The sequence below is a fragment of the Malaclemys terrapin genome, chromosome 7, assembly GCF_027887155.1.
Source record: "Malaclemys terrapin pileata isolate rMalTer1 chromosome 7, rMalTer1.hap1, whole genome shotgun sequence".
Taxonomy (NCBI): domain Eukaryota; kingdom Metazoa; phylum Chordata; order Testudines; family Emydidae; genus Malaclemys; species Malaclemys terrapin.
The window spans coordinates 77,772,910-77,787,800 of NC_071511.1; the positions used below are offsets into that span (position 1 = coordinate 77,772,910).

At 42.1% G+C, this 14,891-nt stretch overlaps 1 protein-coding gene across 1 annotated transcript in view; it reads left to right on the forward strand.

The window, feature by feature from the left end:
• The window catches only part of BICC1 (BicC family RNA binding protein 1), a 211,339-nt gene that overhangs the window by 69,549 nt on the left and 126,899 nt on the right, over positions 1-14,891 (forward strand). The window lies entirely within an intron of this gene.

The following is a 14,891-nucleotide window of genomic DNA, read 5'->3' on the forward strand; positions in this document are numbered from 1 at the left end:
GGTACTTGTCAGAAAAAGTCCAGTTTTGTTTCAAGAAGCTTATTATTTATGTAGCATTAGAGATATGCAAGACACTTCACATACAGTGAGGAAGGTGATGTTTCCCATCCCGGAAGAGCTTACAATTCAAAATGAGAACATACAGACAGGAGTTGGTTTTGTGGGGGCAAACAGAGTAGTATTTAGTGAAACTGTTGAAATTGTCTCGTTAGACTGACCTCACACTTGGTAAGGCAACTCACATCTGTTCATGTATTATACCTGCTCCTGTATTTTCCGCTCCATACATCTGATGAAGTGGGTTCTAGCCCATGAAAGCTTTTGCCCAAATAAATTTGTTAGTCTCTAAAGTGCCACAAGGACTCCTCGTTGTCTTTTTTTGTGGACATCTAGTGACTTTTTCTCTGAGTTCCAGGCAGACCTTCAAATGTTTCGGGATCCCACATGTTCCTCACTGAAAGGGTCCAACTTGCATTTGGTGTTACAGACCATTCAAAAATAGTTTTAGAGCCTCCATATGTAGCAGTGGGTCAAATTCTCTTGGGGTAGTATGACTGTTTCATTCCATCCCAGTTCAAGGCAAATGTGTTCTGTACAACTTGTTTTTTCTTTCTGGGTTCATCATCCATTATAATTGTGAAAGAAAGATGCTTAATCCATTTTCTTGTGCCAGATATTTGCTTCACAATTACTGGAAAATTTGAAATCCCATCTGAGTAATAAAAGAACTAACTCATTTTTAAAAAGTTTTTACCCATTTAATTGTCCCATTGGTATTCTGCATGGTGTTGCTGGTTTGTATGCATTATATATAGATACTATATTCAAACCCTAGAGCAAAATCTGCTTATAGTGGCCTAGACCTTGGGATGCCAGGATGTTTTTTTTTCCTTTGCTGTTCACACTTATCACAGTAGAGTGTTAATGAAACTAAAGAAAAATTCTTTAGTGTTTTTACATGATTTGTGATTTTCTGAAACTACCCAGACCCAAGGAAAAAGCAGTTGTTGGCAAAGGTTGCACTCATAATTTTGAGAATACTGTGAAGTGGTTGCTTAAGACAGGATATTGTCCACTGGTGGTATTTTTTAGTGTTTTTGTCAATGTAATATATAACTAAAAAGGACATCAGAGAACTTACCTCATGACTTTCTTTTAGAAGAAGTATTTTCCATAAACCAATTTGTAATCAAATGTTGGAAAAACAGTAGCAGTTTAACAGAAAATGTAGTGATTGAAATGTTACTTGAGTGAATAGTAAATAAGTATTCCTAATCACATCTTTCATCACATTGTCCCTAGCTCAGTGCGTTTTCCATGAACAGTAATTGAAAGCAAAAACATTATTTTATGTGTGTTACCTTTGGTAATTATATGCAGAGGGCAGTAGCAAAAGTATTATGGAAGCTGTCTGACGCGCTCTTTAACACTGTAAAAGAGAGTGCTGTAACTTTCCAAAACGTTGGTCTGTGGGGCTGATTTTCTATTTTGGAGATTACTTTTTTTTTTTTTTTAAACAAGTTTGGGCAAATTCCCTTTATCTCTTCTTGAATTATAGTAAGATGGAAAACATGCAGTTGCCATGTGCATATGCAAATACACTTGGTTGATATGTATGTGTATAAATATAACTGCAGTATATTATGCTGTCTGTGTATACACACAATAGATCAACCTCAAAGTTGACCTTTTTTGCTTTTAGGGTAGCTTACAAAAATTTCTAAAAACCAACAGTTTCATTAAGCTTAAATTGTTTTATGCCAACCTTGTGTGTGTGTGTGTGTGTGTGTGTGTGTGTGTGTGGTTCAGAGCAGTGCAGAGAAGGCACAATTCTACATATTATGCCAAAGTAAATAAACGAAATATGCTGCTATAACCCTTAAATGAGTTGTTTCCTAATATGCCGCGGCAAAGGACCGTCCTTAAAGTGCTGCCACAACAGCGCTTTAACATTGCTGCCCCTTCCCCCCATCAGCAGCCCTGCCGGTAGGGTCCGTACCGGCAGAGCCGCCGACAGGGGAGGGAAAAAGGGCAGGGACATTAAAGAGGCAGTGCTTTAAGATTGGTCCTTTGCCGCGGCAGCGCTTTAATGTTGCTGCACCGTCCCCCCCCCCCCCCCCATTGGCAGGGCCATCGACGGGGGCTGGGGGGAGGGTGCAGCAACATTAAAGTGCAGCTGCGGCAAAGGACCCTGCAGCACTTTAACGTCCCTGCTCCTTCTGCCCTCCCTGGCCGCTGGCGGGGGCAAAGGGAGCAGCTGCCCTGGGGCTGGTGATTTAAAAGCTCCAGGCCCTTTAAATCAACACGGGAGCCCCGGGCGGCACGGGCCAAGGGCTGGCTGGGGGATGCTGACCCCCCTGGCCTCGCCCCTTCCACCCGAGGCCCCGCCCCTTCCAGGGGTCAGCCACCCCCTCCTGTACTGGTAAGTGTCCTCAGTTACTTTCACCCCTGGATCATATCTCCAGTTTGTAAAGATAATTTTGAAGTCTAATGATTGTGGGCTTACAACTGCTCCCAGAATGAATTAATATGAGTATTTTTTTTGTGACCTTTGTGGTTGATACCCAATATGATGCATGATCACAGAGTTTAAGCTTCTAGAATTTGCAATAAATTCAGCATGTTAATTAATGAAACAATACCTTATGTTGTATAGTAGATACTCAACTGTTAAAGCTAATCTAAATAAGATTGCTCAAACCTTATTAGACATAATGAATGTCGAGAATAAATATAAGATTATTTAAATAACGTTCTAGATGGTTATATTCACTTTTTAGTGCCTTAAACCCTTTAAAGGGAATATTGGGGCCCTATTGTGATAGGCATTATACAAACACACATTAAAATGTGGCCCCTGCTCTAATGATCAGACCTTAAACAGAGATTGTGCATGAGATTTTTTTTTTTTTTTTTGCTGCACCTTTGATGCGGCAAAGAACACTCGGTCCAGGGAAAGGGTTGGTCGTTTAAGATAACTTTGTGCCCTCCAAATGTTTGGGCTTCTTGGCCACTGGCGTTACACAGACAGTCTTGAAGCATTGCCTCAAAGCCACAAGGGTTGTCTTGTGGGCCACAGCACAGGGTGTTACACCAGGGATGGAGCTGCATCTTCTGTGCCAGGACTTGAGGGGATCCTTGGTAGGCATCCTAACCAGCTCCCTCTGCAAGGTCTGTGCTGTGGGAATCGTACACCAGTGAGGACCAGGGCCCCTTTATGAAGCAGGAGGCTGACGTATGCCTACACTACGAAATTAGGTTGAATTTATAGAAGCCGGTTTTATAGATATCTGTTTTATACAGTCGATTGTGTGTGCCCCCACATAAAATGCTCTAAGTGCATGAAGCCGGCGGACCACGTCCACAGTACCAAGGCTAGCATCGACTTCTGGAGCATTGCACTGTGGGTAGCTATCCCACAGTTCCCGCAGTCTCCGCTGCCCATTGGAATTCTGGGTTGAGATCCCAATGCCTGATGATGCAAAACCGTGTCGCGGGGGGTTCTGGGTACAGCTGTCAGGCTCCCCCCTCCGTCAGAGCAATGGCAGACAATCGATTCGCGCCTTTTTACCTGGGTTACCTGTGCAGACAACATACCATGGCAAGCATGGAGCCCGCTCAGCTCACCGTCACCATATGTCATCTGGGTGCCGGCAGACGTGGTACTGCATTGCTACACAGCAGCAGCTAATTGCCTTTTGGCAGTAGACGGTGCAGTATGACTGGTAGCCTTCATCGGCTATTTGGGTGCTGGCAGACGTGGGGCTGCATTGCTACACAGCAGCAGCCCCTTGCCTTTTGCCAGTAGATGACGGATATCAATCTTAGTACACCATCGTCGTATTCCAGTTCAATCAGAGGCACCTGGGCAGACATGCTTTGTCTCCTGGAGACTCAGTCCTGCCGGCAGTCCTATTGAACCGTCTTGACGATGATGACTAGCAATCGTAGTACAGTATCTTCTGACAAGCACCCAGAAGATGCCGAGGGCTATCAGTCATGCTGCACCCTGCCAGCTTAAGATGTAAAAAATAGATGTATTCATTTGCTTCCCCCTCCCTCTGTGAAATCAATGGCCTGCTAAACCCAGGGTTTTGAGTTCAATCTTTGGGGGGGCCATTCTGTGTGACAGTTGTTTGTGTTTCTCCCTGATGCACAGCCACCTTTTGTTGATTTTAATTCCCTGTACCTGTATGCCATGTCGTCAGTCGCCCCTCCCTCCCTCCGTCAGTTTCGCGTCTTTTTTCAGACCAGACGCCATAGCACTGGGATCATGGAGCCCACTCAGATCACCGCGGCAATTATGAGCACTATGAACACCACGCGCATTGTCCTGGAGTATATACAGAGCCAGGACATGCCAAAGCAAAACCAGGACCAGCCGATGAGGCGATTGCAGCGTGGTAACGAGAGTGATGAGGAAATTGACATGGACACAGCCCTCACACAAGGTACGGGCCCCAGCAGTGTGCAAATCATGGTGTTACTGGGGCAGGTTCATGCCGTGGAATGCCGATTCTGGGCCCGGGAAACAAGCACAGACTGGTGGGACCGTATCGTGTTGCAGGTGTGGGACGATTCCCAGTGGCTACTGTGGGGGCTGCTGTGATCCAAGTTGCCAGGGCAATCAAAGACCTGCTGATATCAAGGGTAGTGACTCTGGGAAACGTGCAGGCCATAGTGGGTGGCTTTGCTTCAATGGGATTCCCAAACTGTGGTGGGGCGATAGACGGAACCCATACCCCTATCTTGGCACCGGAGCACCAACCCACCGAGTACATAAACCGTAAGGGGTACTTTTCAGTGCTGCTGCAAGTCCTGGTGGATCACAAGGGACGTTTCACCTTCAACATCAACGTGGGATGGCCGGAAAAGGTACATGAGGCTTGCGTCTTCAGACACTCTGGTCTGTTTCGAAAGCTGGAGGAAGGGACTTTCTTCCCGGACCAGAAAATAACCATTGGGGATGTTGAAATGCCTATTGTGATCCTTGGGAACCCAGCTTACCCCTTAATGCCATGGCTCATGAAGCCGTACACAGGCAGCCTGGACAGTAGTCAGGACCTGTTCAGCTACAGGCTGAGCAAGTGCCGAATGGTGGTGGAATGTGCATTTGGATGTTGAAAAGTGCGCTGGCGCAGCTTACTGACTTGCTCAGACGTCAGCGAAAAGAATATCCCCATTATTATTGCTGCTTGCTGTGCACTCCACAATATCTGTGAGAGTAAGGGGGAGACATTTATGGCGGGGTGGGAGGTTGAGGCAAATCGCTTGGCTGCTGATTACGCGCAGCCAGACATCAGGGCGGTTAGAAGAGTACAGCAGGGCATGGTGCGCATCAGAGAAGCTTTGAAAACCAGTTTTGTGACTGGCCAGGCTACGGTGTGAAACTTCTGTTCGTTTCTCCTTGATGAACCCTCCGCCCCCCCTGCCCGGTTCACTCTACTTCCCTGTAAACCAACCACCCCACTCTCCCCTCCCCCCTTCGAGCACCACTTGCAGAGGCAATAAAGTCATTGTTACTTCACATTCATGCATTCTTTATTAATTCATCACACAACTAGGGGGATAATTGCCAAGGTAGCCCGAGAGGGGTAGGGGAGGAGGGAAGGAAAAGGACACACTGCAGTTTAAAACTTTAAAACTTTAACACTTATTGAATGCCATCCTTCCGATGCTCGGGCAATCATCTGGGGTGGAGTGACTGGGTGGCCTGAGGCCCCCCCCACCGTGTTCCTGGGCGTCTGGGTGAGGATGCAATGGGACTTGAGGAGGAGGGCTGTTGGTTACACGGGGGCTGTAGCAGCGGACTCTGCTCCTGCTGCCTTTCCTGCAGCTCAACCATACGCTGGAGCATATTAGTTTGATGCTCCAGCAGCCGGAGCATCGACTCTTGCCTTCTGTCTGCAAGCTGACGCCACCTATCATCTTCAGCCCGCCACTTGCTCTGTTCATCCCGCGATTCAGCCCGCCACCTCTCCTCTTGTTCATATTGTGCTTTTCTGTAGTCTGACATTGACTGCCTCCACGCATTCTGCTGTGCTCTATCAGCGTGGGAGGACATCTGGAGCTCTGTGAACATATCATCCCAAGTCCACCGTTTTCTCTTTCTAATCTTTGCTAGCCTCTGCGAAGGAGAAACATTAGCAGCTGGTGGAGGACAAGGGAGAGGTGGTTAAAAAAGACATTTTAGAGAACAATGGGTACACTCTTTCATGTTAAATTTTGCTGTTCACATTACACAGCACATGTGCTTTCATTACAAGGTCACATTTTTCCTCTTGTATTGAGGGCCTGTCGGTTTGGTGTGAGAGATCACTCACGCGGTGCCAGACAACAGAATTCGGCTTGCAGGCAGCCATGGTAAGCCACAATCTTTTGGCTTTTTTAATCCTCATAACATGTGGGAATTGCTTCAAACAGTAGCGCTCTCGTTTCCCATACCAAGGACCCATTGGGTTGGCCATTTAAAATGGGTTTGCAATGTAAAAGGAGGGGCTGGGGTTTCCGGGTTAACATGCAGCACAAACCCAACTATCCCCCTCCCCCCCCCCACGCACACCCAATTCTCTGGGATGATCCCTTCACCCCCCCCCCCACCGCGTGGCTAACAGCGGGGAACATTTCTGTTCAGCTGAGCAGGAACGGCCTCCTCTGAATGTCCCCTTAATAAAATCACCCCATTTCAACCAGGTGACTGTGAATGATATCACTCTCCTGAGGATAACAGAGAGATAAGGAATGGATGTTGTCTGCATGCCAGCAAACACCGGGACCATATGCTGCCATGCTTTGTTATGCAATGATTCCAGACTCCGTGCTACTGGCTGGCGTGGTAAAGTGTCCTACCATGGCAGACGGGATAAGGCAGCCCTCCCCAGAAACCTTTTGCAAAGGCTTTGGGAGTACATGAAGGAGAGCTTTCTGGAGATGTCCCTGGAGGATTTCTGCTCCATCCCCATACACATTAACAGACTTTTCCAGTAGCTGTACTGGCCGCGATTGCCAGGGCAAATTAATCATTAAACACGCTTGCTTTTAAACCATGTGTGATATTTACAAAGGTACACTCACCAGAGGTCCCTTGTGTGCCCTCAGGGTCTGGGAGCACGTCTTGGGTGAGTTTGGGGGTTACTGGTTCCAGATCCAGGGTGATAAACATATCCTGACTGTTGGGGAAACCAGTTTCTCCGCTTCCTTGCTGTGAGCTATCTTCATTATCTTCATCATTCACCTCGTCGGAGGTGGAGTAAAGAAACCGGTTTAAAGGGCCCTTTAAGTCGAAAGAAAGGGCTTCGTCGTGTGGACGTGTTCAGGCTTAATTTGATTTAACCCTGCTAAAGTCGACCTAAACTCGTAGTGTAGACCAGGGCTGAGATTTGCACTTGGTAGGTTTTCTTACCCTATAGAAAAAATGGTAAGGGATTGTACAGGAATATGGTAGAGTAGTATGGTCCAAAAAAACCTTTCCAGAGATGTTTTGGGCTTCAACAGAAAATATGGAAATTAATATAATTGTTTTCGTTTTTGACTTGTAAAATAGTCACTGTTACTTGTATAATGGTCTTATAAAAATTAGTGTGTATTTAGCTCATGTGTAAAACATTTTTTCGAATGTGATCATCTGTTTTGAACCTATCAGTTCACACTGAAGCAGTCATCTTATTAACTTGTATCTTCTGATTTTTAAAAATGTATTTAATTAGGAAACAGAATGTGGAAAGAACTAGCTTTCTTTAGAGATAATATTTCTAAGCCATAGTGGAAAGGGCAGAAAAAATTAAACCTAAGTGCTAAAAAGCAATGTTAATATGGATAGTAACATATATTTAAAAAAAGGAAAAGCTGCAAATCCATTGGAGAAGTGGATACAAAGTTGTTTCACTGTATAGTAGAGTAGGTTCTAAGACCTACCAGGATTTCTGAACCTGGTGCTGAAATTGTATTTTGAGGCATTGTACAACAAGTTTATCACAAGATTTTTCCTAGTACAGAAACAGTTCACTGGAGAGGGAGCTCTTTTTCACAATAGTACAATTAAATTGAAGACTGCCCTTTACACTTGATAGAATTGTGTTAATGCAAATTTAAAACGAGGAGAGAACTGACAGAAGCAAATGGGCCTCTTAAGTAAACTGTCCCTCAGAAGTTTCTGGACTCTTCCTTCCATCCTTATCTGATACATTAAAAATTGGATACAAATTAACATCTACCCTTAGGTACCTGCTCCCCTAAAATATGATGTCTTTATTCCCCAGGATTTGGGAGCATTCCTCTGCATACACTTCAGATAATGTGGAGCCTAACAATAAGGGAGTTTGCTACTGAGCAAATGTAGTATAAGAGAAATTTTCTTCATTTCTCTTTGCTGTTACATAATTTTATAAATCAGTGATTGGGATGGACATTTTGTAATCTGAAAGTTTGTATTCAAGTTGTCTTAGCAACCTGTTTTACATCTTTTTATTGATTTTAATATAGAAGGTAAGTTAACTTTGTGACGCATGATCAGTCCAATAATTGTTGATGATTCCAATTATTGTCCAGTATTTAATCAGTTTCACTATCTGTTTTAGACCAATATAATCCCCTCTTAATCCCTGGTAATATAATAACAGCTCTGAATGAAAACTACAGTTTTGAAAACATTTGAAAATTTGACATAGCAAAGATTCTGGGTTTCTTTGTGTGGTGTGTGACTGTCACACTATATTTCTCTTTGCCTATACAGTAACTTCTCCCTTAATGTCCTCCTGCTTAACGTTGTTTTGAAGTTACGTCGCTGCTCCATTAGGGAACATACTTGTTTAAAGTTGTGCAATGCTCTCTTATAACTTTGTTTGGCTGACTTTACAAGGGAGAATTGCACAAGTTCCTCTTCTCCGCCTCCTCCCCCTCCCTTCCTCAGTCTGTGGAAATTTCCTTGGAACCTAACCCCTCACATTGACATTAAATCTTATGGGAAGATTGGATTCATTTAACATCGTTTCACTTAAAGTTGCATTTTTCAGGAACATTACTACAACGTTAAGTGAGGAGTTACTATATACCCTGATCTTGTTAGTAAACGTTTTTACATATTATGGTGGGTGATGCCATAAAAAATAAGTAATATATAAAACTCCTACTTTGATTAATTTTATGATCTACCTATTTTTATTCTTGCAACTCATTAGTCTGTCTAATATTTTTAATTAAAAGCTTAGGGATATAGGTTCACTTTCTTTGCTCATGGCATTTCCCATTTCTTTTACCCTATTTTTAAATGAGAACTATAACCAGTTTAAACAATGTAGTGAAACTTGGTTGTCTTTCATTATAGTTTCTGTAAGTACTGCTATATTGTGCCCTGAAATATTACATTGTAACTACGCCAATAAAGCAAATGGCAGATATCCCAAATTACAGAGAAAAAATTATGCCCTCCCGCCCCCACCATATTGACACTTTTACTCCAATACAACCACTTTTATCAAGTCTCTTACATCAGGGCACTGACTTTTTTTTTTTTTTTTTTTTTTTTTTAAAGTGTGTATGCCTAAAATCCCTGCACTAAAAGTGCAGATGGCAAAATGATAGTGTTTATTTGTGGTGAGAAGTTTAGGGGAAAGAATTCTCAGTATTTGCTTTGAATTCAATTAGAAATAGTATAGAAGTGCTCTTTCAGAAAATGTTACACATTTTTAAATAATAGTTAACTTAAATACGTGGATGTGGATGAGCCAGGCATCTGAAAACTGTCAGTTTAACATGCCATGGGCATTGATTGAGTTTGTAGAATTTAAAATGGATAAGTATGGTAACTCATTTTAATATACACACAAGCCAAATAGTCTGATTGAAGAAAATCTGTGTTTGGCTTCTGCAATACTGAAGCAAACGCTTTGCCTCAAAAGCATTTTTTTTAAAGCTATGCTAATATTAATTCTTGTTTATTTAAAAGGCCATATAGGGTAGCCTGTAGCTTATTTAAATATTGTCCTTCACATAGACTGAGATTTAAAAAAAAAAAAAAAATCCTAGGTACTAGGGTACAGTAGAATCTCAGTTACAAACACCTCGGAGTCAAGGTTGTTCATAACTCTGAAGTGTTTGCGACTCTGAACAAAATGTTATGGTTGTTCTTTCAAAAGTTTACAACTGAACATTCAAAGCTGTACTAAGTCAAACGTTACTATACAGAAACAAAATGTTGCTTTTAACCATCTTAATTTAAATGAAACAAGCACAGAAACAGTTTCCTTACCTTGTAAAATCTTTGTTTTTAAACTTTCCCTTTCTTTTTTTGTGGTTTACATTTAACACATTACTTGCTTTTTTCTTTTTGGTCTCTGCTGCTGCCTTATTGTGTACTTCCAGTTCCAAATGAGGTGTGTGATTTACCACTCAGTTTGTAACTCTGAGGTTCTATTGTATTTGTGTACAAATTCCTCACAAACCAGTAGTTTCATAGTTACATGCAGTTAAAGGCCGAATGGACCATTAGGTTATCTAGTCTGCCCTGTTATACAGGCCACTAAATTTCATCCAGATACCCTTATATTGAGCCCAAAGGCTTTAGTTAGACTAAAACATTGCAGCCCTCAGAAGACTGAATTCAGTGCCACAGGCTGAGGGCAAGAGAGACCAAGGTTATTAACTCCTTAAGCCCCTGCAGTGGCAAGGAATTGAATAGGGGAGATGTGCCCTGATGATTCCAGCCAGTGAACCACACTCCTTGCTACAGAGGAATTCACAAAACCCCAAAGGCCCCTGCAACTCTGTCCTGGGGGGAAATTTCTTCTTGACCTAATTCGAGGTCGGTATGACCCTGAGCATGTGAACAAGACATGCCAACCAGGCATCAAGAAAGAGGATTCTGTGTAATACTGTCTCCAACTGTTGCCAGTCTCTGACGCTTCAGAGAAAGGGGGTGAGGGGAAAGCACTCTAGACAACATCAAGACAGTTGTGCCTCAGGGAAAAATTCATTTCACTCCTGCAGGCTGAAGCCCTTAAGTATGAGGTTTGATTATAGTCATTAACTTAATTCAGAGCTGCTACTGTTATAAACATGTTGAGGACAGTGCAGGCAATCTTGTTCTCCCCATGGCCCATGAAGGAAGGAAATGAACAGAGGGATTCATAGTTTGGTATACGTCACAATTAAGTATAACCTGGGAAATCAGACCTCAACCCTGCAAGACGTGCATTCAAACAAGCCCTTGCACCTGAGTGAAACCTCATCTTCATTACTGCCCTATGTGGGGTGCAGGCTTCTTCCTACACAGGTATTTGCATAATTGGGGGCTAAAATTTTTCTCTCTCGTCTCAGGCTTTGTGGAGTGTCTCAAGAGTTTTCATAGAACTTCAGGTGATACAGCAGTTTATTTGCTAATACAGTGGAGCCTGAATAAAGATTGGACAATATTTATCAAAGGTGATTTCCTGGATTATGTTGGGATATATGTGGGGAATCTGGGAAAAGCTGGATCTTTATCATAAAGTTAGCTCTTTCTGTGGGTCATTGCTTTAAAAATTTTGTCAGAGGATCATTGGATCCATACTTTTATATTTTATAGTGTAACACTTACCTTGTGTTTCGTCACTCTGCCTTTTCACCATTTGGGAGATTGAAGGTTTCTTCTACACAACAGCATTAATTTGTAAATTTGGTTCAGATTTGTAAAGTTTGGGGATGCATTGGGACCACCTAGTATAACTAGTGCTTAGAACTGTGAATTTCCTTCCCCGAAGAGACAAAATAATATTTAAAATATGGAGGCAAACACTTTATGCTGCAGATAAAACACTTCTAATATGGGTTTATAATGTATCTGTAAAATTGTGATTTGATTATTGTGATTATACATGGCCACAGTAACATCCCATTTCCTACATCAAATGGAGGTATTCAGCACTTTCTCTGATTAAAAATGGCTTTCTTCTGTTTTAGGAGTCGCAGATCATCTGTTTTTCCTCTGGTAAGGGTCATGGAGAGATGGTGTGTGTAAAAGATAAAATAGCAGAGCTTTTCTATTTAGAATTAGCTTGTTTGTGATCTCTGCAGAATAAATATAACACATTGCCCCCAGATGATTTACTGAAATGCATAAAATTATCACAGTAAAACGAAATGGGCATTTGGTTGCTTGTGAAAATAATCTTCCTTGTAAATTTATTAAAAACACCTTTTAAGCAAAGAAAAATATAAAACAAGGATATTCATATGGAAGGTTGTAAGAAGAGCAATGCAAAACATTACTAAAGAAACTCAAGCCAACTTAGGTTTGAGATGGGGGTTCACTGATGACCCTAAAACTCAGGCCAGCTTTACAAAAAGAACACAGATTTGGTCTGAGTTCTGGATTGAGTTTCACTGGCTCCTCTGTAATTCTTACATTTGTATTTCCCCACCAGATCTCAGAATCTTTGTTCTCATACCACTGATGTGTTCTGGGGCTGGCTTCTCAAACACCAGGTCTCTTCAGGTGGCACTCCCTGTCATGTACTATATTTAAAGTGGCTGCTGCTGCTCTATCTCCAATGTAGGTAAAAAGGTTTTAGGGTGAGTTGATGATCCTCTTCTCCTGATACTTTAGCAGTGAGGAGAGGGCACTTCTGCTCCTGTTACCCATGCCTGACTGTACTGAGCCTTGGGCAGCTCTTGGTCTGTAGCTAGGGAACTCATGTTTTTTTGGAATGTCTGTCCTGTGCTTTGTAGGGTGGTGGATGTCAGTGGAAACAGGAGTTCTTGTTCTTTCTGCTTTACAGCAGGAGCAGGTTATGCCCCCTTGCAGACTTTCCTTCATTTTGGATAGAGCCTTAGCTACTATAGGTAGAATTAAATATGTGGAGGGTGGGTTACTACAGACCCCCTGAGAAAGAAAGGAAAACGTGTGGTTCTATTTTTTTGATGACTGACTAATTTGGAGCAAAAACCCTGAAGGAGGCTAGATAGTATCTGGTTTGCTGGAGGTATTTGTACTTCCTCAGACTTGTGAATAAGCCACAATAGTCAACTGGTTATGTTGAGAGAACTCTGCTCTTCTCAATAACTATCCACTTGGATTCAAAACCAGGCATAGACAAGTGTAATTTACCAATACCCCTTGACTCCTTAATGAAACTGAGATTAAGCAGTTTGGTAGTCCTTTGCCCTTTCCATCCCCCCACAACTCAATGCAGTGAATTTCATGTTTTCCTTCATTATACACTGTATTCCTCTGCATGTTCAAGGCAATGTTAAGTGTAGATCAAACAAGATAAAATTAAATTATAAGAAAATGGATTTCCAATTACTTTTATGGCTTGCAAGGTTAATTTAAGAGTTCCAAATTTTGCAAGGATCTGAAACTATTATGTTTACATTTTATAGTAACTTAAATAGCTAATTTTATTTCTCTATTCTACCCGTCTTCCCCTTACTCAGTTAAATTTTAAACTTAAGAATGAGGTGATCTAATATGAACATATGTTTTAGATTTGGAATTTCCAGATATCCATTTTCCCCATCTCGGATCCATCCAAAATTCCTCTGAGAAATAATTTCTTACCTAGCACTGTGACTGTGTTCAGCCTGGCCTACAGTCTCTCCATTGCCTCATCTGTCTCCAGCATAAAACTCAAGCTCCTGATTTTGTCCTTTAAGACTTGTCCACAACTTGGCTCACTGCCTTTGTCTCCTTTTATACTCCTCTCTCCCCAAGATCTTTCTTCAAACCGATCTGTCTGTTTGCCCCTTCTGCATCCTTTTCCCATGTTGGTCTAGTATTTCCTTCCTTATCTTCCACTATAACATCTCCCAATCCTCCTTATATCCTTTCTCAAAACGTACTACCTCTAATTTAGAGAATGGAAACCGAGATGGGAGCCTAGCATACAACGTGGCCAGCTAACATGGCTTCAGGCATGTTTGCTTCCATCTTGCCAGGGCTTTTCAGTCATATTAAACTAATGGCAGTAACACGATTGATAAACAAGAAACCCTCTCACCCATGAAGACAAGACTTACCCTTAGCACGCTGGAAAGAAGGGTTTGGTGATCTTCAAGGGTATGTCTGTAAGGCAGTTAGGCACCTGCAGCTGTCCCGGGCCAGCTGACTCAGGTTCATGGGGCTTGGGATAAGAGGCTGTTTAAATTGAGGGGTAGATGTTCAGGCTTGGGCTGGAGCCTGGGCTCTAGGACCCTCCCCTCTCACAGGATTCTAGAGCTCCAGCCCATGCCCGAATGTCTATGCTGCAATTAAACAGTGCCTGAGCCCCTTAGCCCAAGTCAGTTGGTACGGGCCTGCTGGGGGGTTTTTAATTGCAGTATAGACCTATCTCAAAATAAAATACAGGTTAAATCAGTTCAGCTCATTTGGGCTAAACATTTTTATATAGCAGTGTAAAGACATAACATTGCAGCCAAGTCTTGAGGGCAGTAGTTAGCTTTCAGGGAAAATAATTGATTTTTTTAAATTATTGATTTTTAGAGATGTGAAATATGCAGATACCATAGGAGAGGTACTGCAGTTACACACAGATATGTATAAAGAGAGAATACAAAAATGTATTGCATTCACAAAGCATTTAATGTATATGTAGACCCACTTATTGGGATGTAAGGAAAACAAATGGGTTCATTTTAACAGTAGAGAGGGGTAAATAAAAATGGCACAAGAATAAAGCAATGTGATTGATAGCTTACTATAAACATTAGAAGTTACTTTACAATCAAAAGCATATTGGCAAATTGGCAGACAACTGAATATATAAATGTCCTTTCAAAATTGCCAATAGTTGCTAGGTGAACTAAACAAATATTTCTTCACTGAAATAACGTAACCTTTAGTAACTGCTTTCTTAGTTTAAATTTTATGATTCTGGCACAAAATCAGATCATCTCTAGTGTTTTAATATAGTGTTGGA